Below are 21,581 nucleotides of genomic sequence, written 5' to 3'. Positions count from 1 at the left end.
CTGATGATTCCGATGGAGGGTCTGGATGAATTCCACAGGAGAGGCTCACTGGCTGAAGCAGGGAAAGAGCCTGTCTCTTGTGAATCCTCCTTAAAAGGCTTCCTGTAATTAGGTTAAGCATCACTCATTGCAGAAGACATTCCCCTTGGCTGATTACAAATGGAATCAGCTGTGGATGCAGCTGATGTGATCGTGATTTAATTCTATGAAATGTCCTCATTGCAACAGACAGGCCAACACTTGCCCAACCAGACAAACATGTACCACCACTTGGCCAGGTTGACACATGAACCTGACCATGACAACTAGTAATGAACAATCTAAGGGGAAAATCAAGAAAAAAATTCCACTTACAATTGCAACCAAAAGAATGAAATATTTAGGAATAAATTTAGCTAAAGAGACAAAAGACCTATGCAGAGAAAACTGCAAGAAATTGTTAAAAGAAACCACAGTAGACCTAAATAAATGGAAGGACATACCATGTTCATGGATTGGAAGACCAAACATAATTAAGATGTCAGTTCTACCTAAATTGATTTACAGATTCAATGTAATACCAATTAAAATCCCCAAAACTTACTTTTCAGAAATAGAAAAGCCAATAACTAAATTTATCTGGAAGGGCAGGGTGCCCTAAATAGCTAAAAGTATCCTGAGAAAGAAAAATGAAGTCAAAGGTCTCACGCTACCTGACTTTAAGGCATATTACGAAGCTACAGTGGTCAAAACAGCATGGTACTAGCATATATAGACCCTCTCATCTAACTTGATAACTGATCTTTGATAAGGCAGTCAAGCCAACTTACCTGGGACAGAACAGTCTTTTCAATAAATGGTGCTTAGATAACTGGATATCCATATGCAAAAGAATGAAAGAGGATGCATATCTCACACCCTATACAAAAATTAACTCAAAATGGATCAAAGACCTAAACATTAGATCTAAGACCATAAAACTATTAGAAGAAAATGTAGGGAAATATCTTATAAATCTTACAATAGTAGGTAGTTTCCTAGACCGTACACCCAAAGCACAAGCATTGAAGAAAGAAAGAAAGAAATGGTTTGTGTGTGTTATATTATAAAACTGAATTAAATGGGAAAAAAAAGAGGTCACAAATCATAGGGCTTGGTTGTTAAGAAGTAAAATTATAAGATGCCAAAATAAAAACTGTTCCCTACTGTAAAAAAAAAAGTTCTAATGTAAAAAGTGGACAATATACAAGAACAGATGGATAATGTAAACAAGGACCTGGGGACCTTATACATATACCTCTTATTATTTTACACAAATTATGTTTTCTAATATTTTTTGTCTATCACTTAAACCAGATTTAATAATTATAATTTAAATATTTATTTTTTACTTTTAATATTTTACCTTCTATTTCATCCAGTTAAACTTTGGATAACTAAAAAAAAGAAGGCAGAAAGGGTAGACTTGATAGCTTATCTCAAAAAAGCTACTAATGAGTAATAGTTAGTCACTGCATTATTTATTATAAGGCAGATGTCTTGTGACTTTTTCACATATATCATATTTAGGTTGATCTCATACACCAGAGTTCAGTTCATGAATGGCTGAGAGTGTATTTTAGTTGGGTAGTCCTGAGTTGAATAAGATTAGCTTATAGTTAAAGGCATAGGATCAAGCTTTTTAAATTTTTTATTTTATTTTTTTTATTTTTTTTTATTTTATTTATTTTTTTATTAACGGAAAGAAAAAAAAAGAAATTAACACAACATTTAGAAATCATACCGTTCTACATATGCACTCAGTAATTCTTAACATCATCACATAGATGCATGATCATCGTTTCTTAGTACATTTGCATCGGTTTAGAGGAACTAGCAACACAACAGAAAAAGATATAAAATGTTAATATAGAGAAAAGAAATAAAAGTAGTAATAATAGTAAAAACAACAACAACAACAAACAAACAAACAAGCAAACAAAAACAAAAAAAACCCTATAGCTCAGATGCAGCTTCATTCAGTGTTTTAACATGATTACTTTACAATTAGGTATTATTGTGCTGTCCATTTTTGAGTTTTTGTATCTAGTCCTGTTGCACAGTCTGTATCCCTTCAGCTTCAATTACCCATTGTCTTACCCTGTTTCTAACTCCTGCTGAACTCTGTTACCAATGACATATTTCAAGTTTATTCTTGAATGTCCGTTCACATCAGTGGGACCATACAGTATTTGTCCTTTAGTTTTTGGCTGGATTCACTCAGCATAATATTCTCTAGGTCCATCCATGTTATTACATGGTTCATAAGTTTATCTTGTCTTAAAGCTGCATAATATTCCATCGTATGTATATACCACAGTTTGTTTAGCCATTCTTCTGTTGATGGACATTTTGGCTGTTTCCATCTCTTTGCAATTGTAAATAACGCTGCTATAAACATTGGTGTGCAAATGTCCGTTTGTGTCTTTGCCCTTAAGTCCTTTGAGTAGATACCTAGCAATGGTATTGCTGGGTCGTATGGCAATTCTATATTCAGCTTTTTGAGGAACCGCCAAACTGCCTTCCACAGTGGTTGCACCATTTGACATTCCCACCAACAGTGGATAAGTGTGCCTCTTTCTCCGCATCCTCTCCAGCACTTGTCATTTTCTGTTTTGTTGATAATGGCCATTCTGGTGGGTGTGAGATGATATCTCATTGTGGTTTTGATTTGCATTTCTCTAATGGCCAGGGAAGCTTTTTAAATTTTGATAGTAATTCTTGTTTGGCAAGTGCTATCACTATTTCCCCTTTTTGAAGATATAACTGTACTTGAGGCTAGGTTGAATTACTAATTTTCAACTTTCCATGAAGATGGTAAATGCCAACTCATTACCAATAGGAGATTGGTTTTATATTTAAATTCATATAACTGATTTTATGAATATATTTGAATACTAGGGAAATAGCTTCATAGAATAGAGCAAGACTCACCTGGGTTTCAACTGGTGTTCCTCGGCCTGTTTAAAGGCAGGTGCTGAAAATAAGGTAGCTCTGTCTGCTTTATTTTGGGGGTTGTAACTATGTCAATCTAATTAAAATTCCCTGGATTTTAACATCTGAAATGTTGCTTTTTAATTAACAACAGGCATTTTGGTGTGGTTTATGTATAATATCAAATAAAGAATGCTGAACACGTCTTACATTTAAAAAAAAAAACCACCCAGCTGAGCCCTTCCCAAACTCCTGCCGCAGAAAATTGGAGTAAAATAAAATGATTGCTTCAAGTAAAAAAAAAAAAAGAGAGAGAGAGAGAGAAAAGAAACATGTCAGTAATGGGAAAAAAAATGGACAAATGACTTGTATCGACATTTGTCCAAAGATGCACAAATAGCCAATAAATATATGAAAAGGTACTCAACATCATTAGCCATTAGGAAAATGGATATCAAAACCACAATGAACTTACTAGTTGATTGTAAAGGCTTGGATGTGGTGGTGGTGGTGGCACATTATTGTGAGTGTAATTAACAGCACAGAATTATGTATGTGAAAGTGGTTGAAATGGGTCATGTGGGTCATAGATGTTATTAGAATGAAAGAAGATAAAACATGGGACTGTAGAACACCTGCTGTGGAGGATGGGCTGGGGTTAATAGTACATAAGAATGAGTAGAACATAAGAATGTTCTTTCGTGAACTATAACAAGTGTGTGACACTAATACAGAGTATTCATAATGGGATGGCATATGGGGAAAAAATCTACCTAATGTGAACTATGTACTTCAGTTAATAGTACTACTGTAATAGACTTTCATCAATTGTAGCAAAGGTACCACACTAATGCAGAGTGTCAACAATAAGGGGTATATGGGAATGCTATATTTTTTACAGGACTTTTCTATAAATCTACGACTTTGCTAATTTAAAATAATAATAATGATTTTAAAAAACCAAAAAACATCATGCTAAGTGAAAGAAACCAGGCACAAAGTATTGCAAATTCTAGCACATATAAAATGTATGTATAAATAAATCTATAGAGGCAGAAATAGATTAGTGGTTATATTGGACTAGAGAAGGATAGAGGGATTGAGAGGTGACTGCTAAGGGATATGGGATTTTTCTTTTTTGGAGTAATGAAAATGCTGTAAAATTGATGGTGGTAATGAATGCACAACTCTGAATATACCAAACGCCATTGATTGTACACTTTGGATGGCTTGTGTTATGTGAGTATATCTTCACAAAACTAATAAAAAACTTTAAAAAGACAGAAAAACACAATGAGACATCATTTCACACCTACTAAAAGGGCTATTATTTAAAAAGTGAAAAACAATAAGTGTGGACAAGGATGTAGAGAAATAGAGACTGTCATGTGTTATTGGTGGGAATGTGAAATTGTGCCAACCTTGTGGAAAACAGTTTGACAGTGCCCCAGGAAGTGAAGCATGAAATACCATTTGACCCAGCACTCTCACTTATAGGGATAACCCACCACCCCCAGAACTGAAAACAGGGACTTAAACCTATTTCTACAATGATGTACATTACAGCATTATTCACAACAGCCCAAAGATGGAAGCATCCCAAGTGTCCAGAAACAGAAGAACAAATGAGCAAAATGTGATTGGACACGAAATGGAATATTACCCAGCTGTAAAAAAGCACAAAGTTCTGGCACGTGATACAACGTGGATGAACCTTGAAAACCTCAGGCTGAGGGAAATAAGCCAGACACAAAAGGACAAATATTGTGTCATGGTTAGGGACAGGTGTCAACTTGGCCAAGTTGTGGTACCTGTTCATCTGATTGGGCAAGCGCTGGCCTGTCTGTTGCAATGAGGACATTTCATAGGATTAGGTCATGATCACGTTAGCTACATCCACAGCTGATTCCATTTGTAATCAGCCAAAGAGGAGTGTCTTCTGCAATTAGTGATGCTAAATCCAATCATGGGAAGCCTTTTAAGGAGGACTCAGAGGAGACAGGTTGCATTCCTGCTTTGGCTGGTGAGCCTCTCCTGTGGAGTTCGTCCAGGCCATCCATTGGAGTCATCGGCTTCGCAGCCTGCCCTGTGGATTTTGGACTCTGCGTTCCTACGGTCACGTGAGACACTTTCATAAATTTTATATTTGCAAGTGTTCCCTGTTGGTTCTGTTTCTCTAGAGAGCCCTAACTAATACATCTTGGTACCGGGAGTGGTTCTTAAGGAACAGAATTTTAAAAATGGGTTTTTATGAATGGTTTTCTACTCTGACTGGGCTCAGAGACACTAAGGACTCTTATTCCCGTAATCAGAATGACACTCCCAATCCATGGACTGAGTTGGCAAAGGAGATAGTCAAAATATCATCATTCGATTCTCCTAATGCTTCGCTTGTACGAAGCCAGACTCTGGGGGATAATGTTTTTGACACCTTTACAGAGTTTTGTAGGAATAAGAGTTATAGAGATGTTGGGTGGTTGTTGTTAGATACACTGTCTACATTAAAGGGTGAAAGGGATGGGCTTAAGGCTTCAAACAAGAAGCTTAAGTGCCGTCTGAAAGATGTAGAGGTTTCTATGAGTATCCTGAAGGAAAATTTTATTTCCTGTAGCCATAGACTTGAGATCTCTGAAAATCAGACTCAGAATCTTATTGTTAGAGTAGCAACTTTACAACGTAAACTGAAATCTCAGTCTTGCATGGTGTCTGCCGTTAAAGTGAGGGCATTGATTGGAAAGGAGTGGGACCCTGAAAAATGGGATGGTGACATATGGATTGATAATGATGTTGGGGGTGAGGTTGAAACCCTAGACCATGCTGAGCCTTCTTTAGATAACCCTGTAATAGTCTGCCGTAAGGACATAGCCGCCCCACCTCCAGCTTGCCTTGAGGAATTGGCCACCCAACCTCCTCCTGAAGGGATTAGCCCTAGAGTTATTAATCCTGTTTCACCAGATGAAACTGCAAATGAAAGCCCTGAAGCAAATGGCTTGGAAGATATTTCTAATTCTTTTCATGACCCACCCCCACCACCCCTCATTTCTTCTAGACCTATAACTAGACTAAAGTCCCAACAGGCCCCTAAAGGTGAGGTACAAAGTATCACACATGAGGAGGTACGTTATACTCCAAAAGAACTGTGTGAGTTTTCCAATTTATATAGACAGAAATCAGGGGAATATGTGTGGCAATGGATCTTAAGAGTGTGGGATAATGGTGGGAGGAATATAAGGCTGGATCAGGCTGAATTTATTGATATGGGCCCACTAAGCAGAGATTCTGCATTCAATGTTATAGCTAGAGCAGTTAGAAAAGGTGTTAACAGCTTGTTTGGGTGGTTGGTTGAAACATGGATCAAAAGGTGGCCAACATTACCTGAGGTTGAAATGCCAGAACTGCCCTGGTATAATGTAGATGAGGGGATCCAGAGGCTTAGAGAGATTGGGATGTTAGAGTGGATTTATCATGCAAAGCCTGCTCCTACACCCCAGGAATGTCCAGAGGATGCACCTTTTACCAGAACAGTGAGAAATAAATTTGTGAGACTAGCACCATCATCCCTCAAGAGCTCTGTGGTTGCACTTCTCTGTAGGTCAGATATTACTGTAGGAACTGCTGTCACTGAGCTGGAATCCTTAAACACAATGGGGATGACAGGATCCCGAGTTGGCAGAAGCCAGGTGGCAGCACTTAATCACCAAAGACAGGGTAGACGTGGGTATTATAATAGACAACAAACTCAAAGGAGGCATCAAAATTATATGACACGCAGAGATTTGTGGCATTGGCTAGTAAATCATGGGGTGCCTAGAAATACAATAGAAGGGCAGCCTACTAAATTCTTGTTGGAGCTGTATAAACAAAAGAGTTCTAGGTCAAGGGAACAGAAGTCTAACCTGAATTACAAAAACACAGAGTCACGGCCCCTTAACCAATTTCCAGACTTGAAACAGTTTACAGACCCTGAGCCCCTTGAATGAAGGGGAGGCCAGGTCCCTATGGGGAAGAAACCTGTTACACTGCCACAAATTTATACTGTTAACCTTCCTCTAAGTCTTCCCCAAGGAGACCGACGGCCTTTTACCAGGGTAACTGTGCAGTGGGGAAAAGGAAATGATCAGATATTTCGGGGATTATTAGACACTGGTTCAGAAGTGACATTAATTCCAGGGGACCCAAAATGTCACTCTGAACCACCAGTCAGAGGGGGGGCTTATGGAGGCCAGGTGATCAATGGAGTTTTAGCTCAGGTCCGTCTCACAGTGGGTCCAGTGGGCCCCCGGACCCATCCTGTAGTTATTTCCCCAGTTCCGGAATGTATAATTGGCATAGACATACTGAGCAACTGGCAGAATCCCCACGTTGGTTCTCTAACTCGTGCAGTGAGGGCTATTATGGTGGGAAAGGCCAAGTGGAAGCCACTAGAACTGCCCCTACCAAGCAAAATAGTAAATCAAAAGCAATACCGTATTCCTGGAGGGATTGCAGAGATTACTGCCACTCTTAAGGACTTGAAAGATGCAGGGGTGGTGATTCCCACCACATCCCCATTCAACTCTCCTATTTGGCCTGTGCAGAAAACAGATGGGTCTTGGAGAATGACAGTGGATTATCGTAAACTCAACCAGGTGGTAACTCCAATTGCAGCTGCTGTTCCAGATGTAGTATCATTGCTTGAGCAAATCAATACATCCCCTGGTACCTGGTATGCAGCTATTGATCTGGCAAATGCTTTTTGCCCAATAGCTATTAGTAAGGACCACCAGAAACAGTTTGCTTTCAGCTGGCAAGGTCAGCAATATACTTTCACTGTCCTACCTCAGGGGTATATCAACTCTCCAGCCCTATGTCATAATCTTGTTCGCAGAGACCTTGATCGTTTCTCCCTCCCACGAGACATCACACTGGTCCATTATATTGATGATATCATGTTGATTGGACCTAGTGAGCAAGAAGTAGCAACTACTCTAGATTTACTGGTAAGGCATTTGCGTGTCAGAGGATGGGAGATAAATCCAACAAAAATACAGGGGCCTTCCACCTCAGTAAAATTTCTAGGTGTCCAGTGGTGTGGGGCATGTCGAGATATCCCTTCTAAGGTGAAGGATAAATTGCTGCATCTGGCCCCTCCCACAACCAAAAAAGAGGCACAATGCCTAGTGGGTCTTTTTGGATTTTGGCGACAACATATTCCTCATTTGGGTGTGCTACTCCGGCCCATTTATCGAGTGACCAGAAAAGCTGCTAATTTTGAGTGGGGACCTGAACAAGAGGAGGCTCTGTGACAGGTCCAGGCTGCTGTGCAAGCTGCTCTGCCACTTGGGCCATATGATCCAGCAGATCCAATGGTGCTGGAAGTGTCAGTGGCAAATAGAGATGCTGTCTGGAGCCTTTGGCAGGCCCCTATAGGAGAATCACAACGCAGACCCTTAGGATTTTGGAGCAAAGCCTTACCATCTGCTGCAGATAACTACTCTCCTTTTGAGAAACAGCTTTTGGCCTGCTACTGGGCCTTAGTAGAGACTGAACGCTTAACCATGGGCCACCAAGTTACCATGAGACCTGAGTTGCCTATCATGAGTTGGGTGTTGTCTGACCCACCAAGCCATAAAGTTGGGCGTGCACAGCAGCACTCTATTGTAAAGTGGAAATGGTATATACGAGATAGAGCCAGAGCAGGTCCTGAAGGCACAAGTAAGTTACATGAAGAAGTGGCACAAATGCCCATGGTTTCCACTCCTGCTGCTACATTACCTTCTCTTTCCCAGACCAGAGCTATGGCCTCTTGGGGAGTTCCTTACAGTGAATTGACTGAGGAAGAGAAAACTCGGGCCTGGTTTACAGATGGTTCAGCACGATATGCAGGTACCACCCGAAAGTGGACAGCTGCAGCATTACAACCCCTTTCTGGGGTGTCCTTGAAGGACAGTGGTGAGGGGAAATCCTCCCAGTGGGCAGAACTTCGAGCAGTGCACCTGGTTGTTCATTTTGCTTGGAAGGAAAACTGGCCAGAGGTGCGTTTGTATACTGACTCATGGGCTGTTGCTAATGGTTTGGCTGGATGGTCAGGGACTTGGAAAGACCATAATTGGAAAATTGGTGACAAAGAGGTCTGGGGAAGAAGTATGTGGATAGACCTTTCTGAGTGGGCTAAAAACATGAAGATATTTGTGTCCCATGTGAATGCACACCAGAGGGTGACTTCAGCAGAGGAAGATTTTAATAATCAAGTGGATAAGATGACCCATTCTATGGATACCAGTCAGCCTCTTTCCCCAGCAACTCCTGTTATTGCCCAATGGGCTCATGAACAAAGTGGTCATGGTGGTAGGGATGGAGGTTATGCATGGGCTCAGCAACATGGACTTCCACTCACCAAGGCTGACCTGGCTACAGCCACTGCTGAGTGCCCAATCTGCCAGCAGCAGAGACCCACACTCAGCCCCCGATATGGCACCATTCCCCGAGGTGACCAGCCAGCTACATGGTGGCAGGTTGATTACATTGGACCACTCCCTTCATGGAAGGGGCAGCGATTTGTTCTAACTGGAATAGACACATACTCTGGATATGGGTTTGCTTTCCCTGCACGCAATGCTTTTGCCAAAACTACTATCCGTGGGCTTACAGAATGCCTTATCCATCGTCATGGTATTCCACATAGCATTGCTTCAGATCAAGGAACACACTTCACAGCAAATGAAGTGCGAGAATGGGCACATGCTCATGGAATTCTCTGTCTTACCATGTTCCCCATCATCCAGAAGCTGCTGGATTGATAGAACGGTGGAATGGCCTTTTGAAAACTCAATTACGGTGCCAACTAGGTGGCAAAAACTTGAAAGGCTGGGGTAATGTTCTCCAGGAAGCTGTGTATGCTCTGAATCAGCGTCCACTGTATGGTGCTGTTTCTCCCATAGCCAGGATCCATGGGTCCAGGAACCAAGGGGTGGAAATGGGTGTGGTGCCACTCACTATTACTCCTAGTGATCCACTAGGAAAATTTTTACTTCCTGTCCCTGCTACCCTGAGTTCTGCTGGTCTACAAGTTTTAGTTCCAAAACGGGGTGTGCTTTCTCCAGGAGAAACAACAGTGATACCACTGAACTGGAAGTTAAGATTGCCACCTGGCCACTTTGGGCTACTTATGCCTCTGGATCAACACACCAAGAAGGGGATTACATTATTGTCTGGGGTAATTGACCCTGACTATCAGAAGGAAGTAGGACTGCAACTACATAATGGAGGTAAAGAAGAGTTTTCTTGGAATATAGGAGATCCCCTGGGGCGTCTATTAGTACTACCATGCCCTGTGATTAAAATCAATGGAAAACTGCAACAACACAATCCAGGCAGGACCACTAATGGCTCTGAGACTTCAGGAATGAAGGTTTGGGTCACCCCACCGGGCAAAGAACCACGGCCAGCTGAAGTGCTTGCTGAGGGGAAAGGGAACATGGAATGGGTAGTGGAAGAAGGTAGTGATAAATATGAACTTCGACCACATGATCAGTTACAGAAACGAGGACTGTTTTGTTTGTATTGTACTATTTAAGTTGTAAGATATCAAGTTTAAGAATGAATGTTGCCCAAGGATTTGCACGCTATTCTGGAGAGATTTAATGTGTTTCCAGTTATATGCAGGACAGTTGAGTATTGTCAGGAAAAAAAAAAATGTGCGTTTATTTGTTTTCATTTGGAAATTAAGTATGGTCTAAGGTGATATATATATATATATATATATATATGTGCCAAGTTGACAAGGGGTGGACTCTCATGGTAAGGGACAGGTGTCAACTTGGCCAAGTTGTGGTACCTGTTCATCTGATTGGGCAAGCGCTGGCCTGTCTGTTGCAATGAGGACATTTCATAGGATTAGGTCATGATCACGTCAGCTACATCCACAGCTGATTCCATTTGTAATCAGCCAAAGGGGAGTGTCTTCTGCAATTAGTGATGCTAAATCCAATCATGGGAAGCCTTTTAAGGAGGACTCAGAGGAGACAGGTTGCATTCCTGCTTTGGGTGGTGAGCCTCTCCTGTGGAGTTCGTCCAGGCCATCCATTGGAGTTATCGGCTTCGCAGCCTGCCCTGTGGATTTTGGACTCTGCGTTCCTACGGTCACGTGAGACACTTTCATAAATTTTATATTTGCAAGTGTTCCCTGTTGGTTCTGTTTCTCTAGAGAACCCTAACTAATACATATTGTAAGATTTCATTTACATGAAATAAAAAGAATGTGCATATTCATAAAGTCAGAATTTAGAGTATAGGTTTTTAGGGGTGGGGTGTGGGTAATGGGAAGTTAATGTGTAATTGGTGCAGAGTTTACATTTGGATTAATGGAATATTACATTGTTGGATGATGCTGATGGCAGCACAACATTTTGAATGTAATCAATACCACGGAATTGTATGCTTGAATATGATTAAGAAGGGAAACTATGTGTTGTATGTGTGCTACAACATTAGAAAAATGTTTTAAGCATGTAGAAGGAAATGTTTTTACAAAATTCTTTTAGGACTCGTGATTAAAACCATTCAATCACTAATGCTTTCAAGAGGTATCGACCAAGTGTTTTGAAAATCTATGAGGTGATAAATGTAACCTTAATAAATTGGTCCTATGATTATAGTTTTCCCATAAATTTTCATTTGCATCCTTGCGGGAATAAATCATCTATTAGGATTATTTAGATGTGAGTAACCGAAACCTGACTCATCCCAGATAAAAAGAAAAAAGAGAATTTATTGGCTTAATAACTGACAAAACTGGAGTGACTGGATCCATATAATTAAATATCATCAGGAATCCATCTCTCACCAGATGTCCTGACTCTCCTTTACCTTGATGTGTCTTCACTTTTAGGCTGTCCTTTCCCTTGAAGTGCCAGGATGGCTAAGTTAGCACTGGACTCCCATCCTCCAAATATATTAGTTTCAGTGAAATCCCTAGAATTAGATCTGATTGGCCAGGTTGAAATCATGCACCCTTTCCTGAGCCAATGTCTGTGCATCAGAACTTCATTCATTTTAAAGCTGGATAATGTTCCATTGTATGTATAACCACATTTGTTTGTCTGTTCATCTGTTCGAAAACTTGGGACTCTTCCGTCTTTTGGCTATCGTGAATGAAGTTGTTATGAACATCACTGTGGAAATATGGATGAGTCCCTGTTTTCAATTTTGGGGGGTTTATACCTAGAAGTGAGACTGCTGGGTCAAATGGTATTTCTATGCTTAATTTTCTGGGGTACTGCCAAATTTTTTTTCCATAATGTTGGCACAATTTCACATTCCCATGAAAAATAAATGACAGTTCCTATTTCTCCACGACTTAGCCAACACTTTTTGTTTTTCACTTTTTAAATAGTAGCTCTTCTAGTAGGTATGAAATAGTATCTCATCTTGGTCTTATTTTATTTTTTCTTTTTAAGAGGCAGCTCCTGGCCCATGCACCCCTCCCCACCCCTTCAAAAGAAAATTTGTGAACAAAAGTCTCTATGATATGCATATTATATATCTGCCTCTGTATGTGTATGTATAGATACAGAAATGCATATATGTATGAAGACACATAAAAAACAGTTTTATGGAAATATACACATATAATCAATCTATTGATACAGTCTACCCAAAATGTACAATCAATAGTGTTTGGTTTATTCAGAGTTGTGCATTCATTGCCACAATCAATTTTAGAGCATTTTCATTACTCAAAAGGAAAAACCCTATACCCCTTCTCAGTAACTTCCCAACCCCTCTATCTTTCTCTAGTCCTATATAACCACTAATCTATTTCTGCCTCTATAGATTTACTTATATTGATATTTTATATTAGTGGACTCATGCAATATGTAGTACTTTATGTCTGGTTTCTTTCACTTAGTATAATGTTTTTTTTTTAAGGGAGAGAAGGAATATTCAAAGGAAAAATCACAGAGAACTTCCCAAACTTAGTAAACTCCATGAATATGCACATCCAAGAAGCCCAGAGAATACCACAAAGGATAAACATGAAGAAAAATGTACCTCATCATATACTGATCAAATTATTGAATACAAAGGACAAGGACAGAGTTCTAAAAGCTATATGAGAAAAGCAATGTATGTTATATACAAGGGAGTTTCAATTGGATTGACTGACAATTTCTCATCAGAAACTATGGAGGCCAGAAGGTAGTGTGTTAAAATCCTTAAACTGCTGAAAGAAAGCAACTGCCAGCCAAAGATATTATATGTCGTGAGACTCTTTTTCAAAAATGAAGGTGAGATTAAGACCTTGTTGGATAAACAAAAGTTTAGGGATTTCATCACCAGTAGACCTGCCCTACAAGCAATACTAAAGAGTGTTAGTCAGACTGAAAGAAAAGAGCACCAGGTGGTGATTCAAAGCCAAATAAAAAAATAAAGACCTGCTGAAAAGGTAACCATTTGGGTAATTATAAATGTCAGTGCTATTGTATAGTATTGTTTGGTATATAACTCCACTTCTTACTTCCTATAGGTGCTAAAATGCAAATGCATAAAAAGTTATGATAAATCTATGTTTTGGGACATTTAATGTACAAAGAGATAAATGGTAACAATACAAAAAAATGCTGGCTGGATATAGAGGTGTATAGGAAAAGTATATGTGCATCCTATTGAAATTAAGTTGGTATCAAACCAAATATGATTGTTATATATTTAGGATGTTAAATTTTAATCCCTTGGTAACCACAAGGAAAATAGATGAAAAATTCATCCAGATAGAAATGAGAAGCCCCTCAATATGGTACAACACTAAAAAGCAAATATATATAAAAGTAGGCATTAACAGAACTGAAGGACAAAAAATGTATAAGACCTACAAAGATTCCTTGAGGGACTGGAGAAAAAGTATGGAACTATTAAACTTTCCCTCCTGGGAAACCCCTGATACACTAGGGATTCCCAAGTTAATAGGCCACCCCCCTGATCTTGAAGCTTGCTTTTATGACACTTATTTCTGTAGTGAAGAAATTAAGCCTACCTATAATTACACCTAAGAGTTACTTCCAGAGAACCTCTTTTATTGCTCAGATGTGGCCTCTCTCTCTCTAAGCCCAACTCTCTAAGCCCTTCCCAGTACAATGGACATGATGTCCAAGTGTGTGAGTCTCCCTGGTGATGTGGGACCTGACTCCCAGATATGTAAAACCTGGTCCTGACATCGTGGGATCAACAATGCCTTTCTGACCAAAAGAGGGAAAAGAAATGTAACAAAATAAGATATCAATGACTAAGAGTGTTCAAAAACAGTTAAAAGCCTGTTCTGGAGGTACTCTTATGTACACTTCAGCTAGATATTGCTAATTACTATGGTTTGCCAAACTCCAACCAACATCATCCCTGTTAAACTTAAAGAATACCTAAGGCTCTGAGATCCTACAAAAGTTGCACACACTAATTTTACTTTTCAGAAACCTAAAACCTTCAGGTGGTTCCTAGGCCAGATAAGTCCTAAAACCCAGAGGTGCCAGTATCTCCAAGAACATCAACGAGTTCCATCCCCCTATCCCATATTGTCAACATGCCTTTTCAACATGAAAAAAGTTAGAATGAGCATAACCCAATATCCCTAAAAATTAGGAGAAAACTCAAAAGAGAAGTAGGAGTTACAGCAGATGTTAGAATTCAACAAATGAATATGACTACTGAATTATTATATTGATATTGCTGCTTAGTCTCCAGTATCTTGGAGGAGCTAGAAGGAAAAACCTGTAATTGTGGATCTGTAACTTACTGGTTTGAAAGGATGTGTGCACCCTAAAAAAGCCATGTTTTAATCAAAATTCCATTTCATAAAGGCAGAATAATCCCTATACAATACTGTATGTTTGAAACTGTAATCGGATCATCTCCCTAAAATATGATTTAATCAAGAGTGTTGTTAAGCTGGATTAGGTGACGACATGACTCCACCCATTTGGGTGGGTCTTGATAAGTTTCTGGAGTCCTTTAAAACAGGAAACATTTTGGAGAGTGAAAGAGATTCAGAGGGAGATTCAGAGAGAGCAGAGCAGAACAACATAGCCACGAGAAGCAGAGTCCACCAGCCAGCAACCTTTGGAGATGAAGAAGGAAAATGCCTCCCAGGGAGCTTCATGAAACAGGAAGCCAGGAAAAGAAGCTAGCAGATGACACCATGTTCGCCATGTGCCCTTCCAGATGAGAGAGGAACCCTGACCATGTTCACCATGTGCCTTTCAAGATGAGAGAGAAACTCTGACTGTGTTTGCCACGTGCCCTTCCACTTGAAAGAGAAACCGTGAACTTCATCAGCCTTCTTGAACCAAGGTATCTTTTCCTAGATGCCTTAGATTGGACATTTCTATAGACTTGATTTAATTGAGACATTTTATTGGCCTTGGAACTGCAAACTAGCAACTTATTAAATTCCCCATTTTAAAAGCCATTCTGTTTCTGGTATATTGCATTCTGGCAGCTAGCAAACTAGAACAGTAACCCATACCAACCTTCGAAATCTGTTCTGTAGCTGCTTCTTATCATATACTTTGAAGTTTATTGCTTTTTTTGTATATATGCTATATTTCAATATTTAAAAAAAGACTTACAAAGTCTAAATAGCAAAATGGCAGAAGAAAGTCTGGTATTATCAGTAGTGTCTTTAAATGTAAGTGGATTAAACTCTCCAATCAAAAGGCAGAAATTGGCAGAGTGGATTAAAAAAATATGACCCAACTATATGCTGCTGCAAAACACTCACCTTAAATCCAAAGATTAAAGCAGGTTGAGGGTGAAAGGATGGAAAAAATATACCATGCAAGTAATGACCAAAAGTGACTGGGGTGACTATACTAATATCAGATAAATAATGGTTAAAAAACAGTTATAAGGGACAAAGAGGACCATTAAATACTGATAAAGGGACAATTGAGCAGGAAGATGTAATAATTATAAATATATATACCTAATAGTGGAGCCCCAAAATATATGAAACAGACTTACTGACAGATTTTGAAGAGAGAAATTGATGGTTCTATATTGAAAGTAGGGAGACTTTAATATACCTCTCAATAATGGGTACGACATCTAGTCAGAAGGTCAATAGGGAAATACAGGATTTAAATGATACACTAGATCAACTAGACATACAAACATATATAGAGCCCTGCACCCAAAAATACAGAATACACATTATTCTCAAGTGCACATAGATTGTTCTCCAGAATAGACCATTTGTTGGGTCACAAAAGAAACCTCATGTATATTTAAAAATATTGAAATCATACAATGTATATTCCCAACAATAACAGAATGAAGCTAAAAATTGATAACAGTGAGAAATAGAAAATTCACTAATATGTGGAAATTAAACAACATACTTTTAAACAACTTATGGGTTAAAGAAGAAATCAGAAATGAAATTAGGACATATCTTGAGGCAAATGAAAATGAAAATATAACATACAAAAACTTCTGGTATACAGTGAAAGCAGTGCTGGGAGAGAAATTTATAGCTCTAAATGTTTACATTAAAAAAAGAAGGACTTCAAATCAGAGACCCCTCAAAATTGGAAGAAGTAGAAAAAGAAGAGCAAACTAAACCCAAAGTGAGTAGCGGGAGAGAAACACCAAAGGAAAAAAAATAGAGATAATCAACAAAACCAGAAGTTGCCTCTTCTGGTTTTATTAATAAATAATCAATAAATAATAAGTAATAAATAAATAATAAATAAAATTAACAAATCTTTAGCTAGACTGATAAAGAAAAAAAGGGGGAGATACAAATGATGAAAATCAGAAATGAGAAGGGGACATTACCACTAATCCTGCTAAAATTAAAAGGACTGAACAACCATATGCCAATAAATAAGAAAACCTAGATGAAATGGACAGAATCTTAGAAAAATACAAACTACCTACACTGACTTAAGAATAGAACATTTCAACAAACCAAGCACTAATAAAGAGATTGAAGCAGTAATCAAAAACCTTCAACAAAGAAAAGCCCAGGGCCAGATGGCTTCATAAGGGAATTATATCAAATATTCCAAGAAGACTTAGCTCCAATTCTGCTCAGACTCTTCCAGAAAATTCAAGAGGTGGGAATACTTCCTAACTCATTCTATGAGGCCAACATCAAACTCATACCAAAGCCAGATAAAGATACCACAAGAAAAGAAAATTACAGACCAATCTCTCTAATGACTATACATGCAAAACTCCTCAATAAATTCTAGCAAACCAAATCCAACAACACATTAAATAATTATACATCATGATCAAGTAGGATTTTTCATTTGTATGGAAGGGTGATTCAACGTATGAAAATTAACTAATGTAATACCCCATGTGGTAGTTTGAAGCCATTATATACACCCAAAAATGCCATGTTCTTTTAATCCATTCTCATGGGTGCAGACCTATTGTGGGTGGGAACTTTTGGTTAGATTATTTCAATTTGAGATGTGACCCACCCAATTCAAGATGGGTTTAAATCCTTTTTACTGGAGTCCTTTACAAGAGGATAAAAGACAAAAACAACAGAGAGTTCACATGGAAAGAGAATTTACAGGGAAAGAGAAACACCCAGAGAAGCAAGCAAGGCCTACAGATACTGAAGAAGCCAGAACCCGAAAGCAACAAAACCCTGGAGAGAAGGATCAGCAAACACTGACCATGTGCCTTCCCACATGACAGAGGAATCCCAGATGCCACTGGCCTTTCTTCAGAGAAGGTATCGTCCTGCTGATGCCTTAATTTGGACATTTCTTAGAACTGTACATTTGTAAACTAATAAATCCCCATTGTAAAAGCCAATGTGGAGAGAGAGTGCCAAGATGGCGGCTTAGCAAGGTGAGGGATTTAGTTTGTCCCCCAGAAGAGCTACTAAATAGCCAGGAATAGTACAGAACAACTTCTGGGGCCACGTCAGTGACCAGACACACAGCTACCCCAGTCTGGACCAGCTGGAACGGCTGCTAGTAAGTGCCCAGAACCGTGAGTTCCCCAAGCCGTGGTGGCTGGCGCCCCTCCCCGACAGGCTGCTTCCCAGAGGGGACAGGAAAGGAAAGGGACTTTACCAGCAGCAGGGGCTGAACACAGCTAAGCTTCAATTGTGGAATTAATTCACAAATTCTGACTACTAAAAATAGGCCCCCTGCTCAGCTGAACCTGGTCAAAGCTGAGGTTACTGATTTTTTGTCCCAGCACTGAGGGGGCAGGGCTGACAGAAAAAGAAAAAAGAGGTGTTTTGGGTCGGATAACACATAATACTTGAAAGAGTCTGGGCCCTGAAGGAAAGGAGGGGGCACATAGGATCTGAAGGTACACAAAGCAACATACCAACTTAAGCTCTTGATTGGCAAACCTGAGGAATGGAGGTCCTCCTCTGAGAAGGATTTTTCTCTTTCTTTTTGTGGCTGTGTTTCTACAAAGGCCTAACTGCCTTTGGATACAATGGCAGGGCTTCTCAGGCTGCAGTTGCCCCAGGCATAGGCAGAAACAAACTAGTTTGAGAGCTTCTCTGGAGCCTATGCCTTTCCCAAGAGAATGGTGGGGCCCAGCTCATGTGGATTCCCTCCCTCAAGGAATTCAGAACCCCGAGTTTGGAAAATTGAAGTGATTAAAGCCAGCCTACAACCTCTCCTCTGTCTCCACCACATCCACAGCAGCGAGAGTCTGGCAGAGTTAAAGGTACTGCATCATGTTATGCTGGTGGGACCCACAGGCAGATGAGCACCACATACTGGGCAGGATAGGAAAAGCACAGGGTCCAGAGGCTTCAAAGTCTTTCAACCTGCTGGGTCTCACCCACAAGGAAAAATGGCGCAGGCGACTCTCCTCCTGACAGGAGGCCAGTTTGGTCTGGGAAAATCTGGCTGGGGTCTCTAATACCTAAGTAGACCCTCCTAAGGGTGGGGGGGAAGGCCCATACAGGCAGGGCAAGAAACAAGAAAATAAGAACTGAAAAATTCTCCTCTGTTAAACAAAACCTAAGCTAGTGGTCCAGAATTAGCTGAACTGAATGTCAAAGAGCAGATGGACAACAAAGTCATCCATCAAGAAATCCTAGCTAAAAGAAGTGAAAACAATCTCCAGAATTAACTAATTAAGGTAATTAAATGCCTAGATGCCAGCAAAAAATAATGAATCACACTAGGAAAATTGAAGATATGGCCCAAAGGAAAAAAACAACAATTCAAATGAGATACAGGAGTTGAAACAATTAATTCATAATGTTCAAACAGACATGGAAAACTTCATCAAAAATCAAATCAATGAATTGAGGGAGGATATAAAGAAGGCAAGGAATGAACAAAAAGAAGAAATTGAAAGTCTGAAAAAAAATTGCAGAACTTATGGGAATGAAAGGCACAGTAAAAAAAAGGTTTCAAGAGGCAGAAGATAGGATTAGTGAATTGGAGGATGGAACATCTGAAATCCAGCAAGAAAAAGAAAATATAGGGAAAAGAATGGAAAAATATGAGCAGGGACTCAGGGAATTGAAGGACAATATGAAGCGTGCGAATATACGTGTTGTGGGTGTCCCAGAAGGAGAAGAGATGGGAAAAGGAGGAGAAAAACTAATGGAGGAAATCATCACTGAAAAGTTCCCAACTCTTAAGAAAGACTTAAAATTACAGATCCAAGAAGTGCAGTGTACCCCAAAGAGAATAGTTCCAAATAGACATACCCCAAGACACTTACTAATCAGAATGTCAGAGGTCAAAGAGAAAGAGAGAATCTTGAAAGCAGCAAGAGAAAAAAGCAATCCATCATACACAAGGGAAGCCCAATAAGACTATGTGTAGATTTCTCAGCAGAAACCATGGAGGCAAGAAGACAGTGGGATGATATATTTAAATTACTAAAAGAGAAAAACTGCCAACCAAGAATTCTAAATCCAGCAAAACTGTCCTTCCAAAATGAGGGGGAAGTTAAAACATTTTCAGACAAAAAAATCACTGAGAGAATTTGTGACCCAGAGACCAGCTCTTCAAGAAATACTAAAGGGAGCACTAGAGGCAGATACAAAAAGACAGGAGAGAGAGGTGTGGAGAAGAGTGTAGAAATGAAGACTATCAGTAAAGGTAAAAGAAGAAAAATTAGATATGACATATAAAATCCAAAAGGCAAAATGGTAGAAGAAAGTACTATCCATACAGTAATAATATTAAATGCTAATGGATTAAACTCCCCAATCAAAAGATACAGACTGGCAGAATGGATTAAAAAAACAGGACCCATCTATATACTGTCTACAGGAAACACGTCTTAGACCCAAGGATAAACATAGGTTGAAAGTGAAAAGTTGGGAAAAGATATTTCGTGCAAATAACAATCAGAAAAGAGCAGGAGTAGCTATATTAATATGCAACAAATTAGACTTCAAATGTAAAACAGTTAAAAGAGACAAAGAAGGACACTATGTATTAATAAAAGGAACAATCCAACAAGAAGACATAACAAACATAAATATTTATACACCGAGCCAGAAGCGCCAAAATACATGAGGCAAACACTGAAAAGCGAAATAGACACATCTACCATAATAGTTGGAGACTTCAATTCCCCACTCTCATCAATGGACAGACATCTAGACAGAGGATCAATAAAGAGACAGAGAATTTGAATAATACAATACATGAGCTAGACTTAACAGACATTTATAGAACATTACACCCCACAACAGCAGGATATTCCTTTTTCTCAAGTGCTCATGGATCATTTTCAAAGATAGACCATATGCTGGGTCACAAAGCAAGTCTCAATAAATTTAAAAAGATTGAAATCATACAAAACACTTTCTCAGATCATAAAGGAATGAAGTTGACAATCAATAATAGGCAGAGTGCCAGAAAATTCACAGATATGTGTAGGCTCAACAACACACTCTTAAACAACCAGTGGGTCAAGGTAGAAATTACAAGAGAAATCAGTAAATTTCTTGAGGCAAATGAAAATGAAAACACAACGTATCAAAATTTATTGGATGCAGCAAAGGCAGTGCTAAGAGGGAAATTTATTGCCCTAAATGCCTATATCAAAAGCCAATGCATTTCTGGTATATTGCATTCTGGCAGCTCTAGCAAATTGAAACACATCACATTAGCACAATGAAGGGAAAAACCCCACAAGATGATCTCAATTGATGCAGAAAACCCATTTGACAAAATGCAACAGAGTTTCTTGATAAAAATTCTTAGAACACTAGAAATAGAAGGAAAATTCCTCAGCATAATAAGGGCACATATGAAAAACCCAAAGCTAACATCCTACTTGATGGTGAAAGACTAAAAGCTTTCCCTGTAAGTGCAGAAACAAACCAGGATGTCCACTGTCATCACTGCTCTTCAACACTGTACTAGAAGTTCTTCACAGAGCAATTAGGCAAGAAAAAGAAATATAAGGCATACAAATGGAGAGGAAAAAGTAAAAATTTCCCTATTTTCAGATGATATGGTCCTATATACAGAAAATCCTGAAAAATTCACAACAAAGTTCCTAGAGCTAATAAATGAATTCAGCAAAGTCGCAGGGTATAAGATCAACACCCAAACCTCAGTAGTGTTTCTATACAGAAGCATTAAACAACCCAAAGAAGAAATCAAGAAAAGAAATTCCATTCATAAGAGCAA

The 21,581-nt window shown here is 39.2% G+C and overlaps 1 long non-coding RNA gene across 1 annotated transcript in view; it reads left to right on the top strand.

The window, feature by feature from the left end:
• Nucleotides 1–13,367, top strand: part of LOC143648593 (uncharacterized) — a 48,196-nt gene extending 34,829 nt beyond the window's left edge. The window contains exon 3 of the long non-coding RNA XR_013158644.1: nt 12,862–13,367. This is a non-coding gene — a long non-coding RNA (uncharacterized LOC143648593). The remainder of the gene's footprint in view (nt 1–12,861) is intronic.
• The last annotated feature ends 8,214 nt before the right edge of the window (nt 13,368–21,581 follow it).

Source organism: Tamandua tetradactyla, chromosome 10, assembly GCF_023851605.1.
Source record: "Tamandua tetradactyla isolate mTamTet1 chromosome 10, mTamTet1.pri, whole genome shotgun sequence".
NCBI lineage: Eukaryota > Metazoa > Chordata > Mammalia > Pilosa > Myrmecophagidae > Tamandua > Tamandua tetradactyla.
Note: the sequence above shows the minus strand (reverse complement) of the source record. Positions and strands in the feature narration are given on the sequence as shown.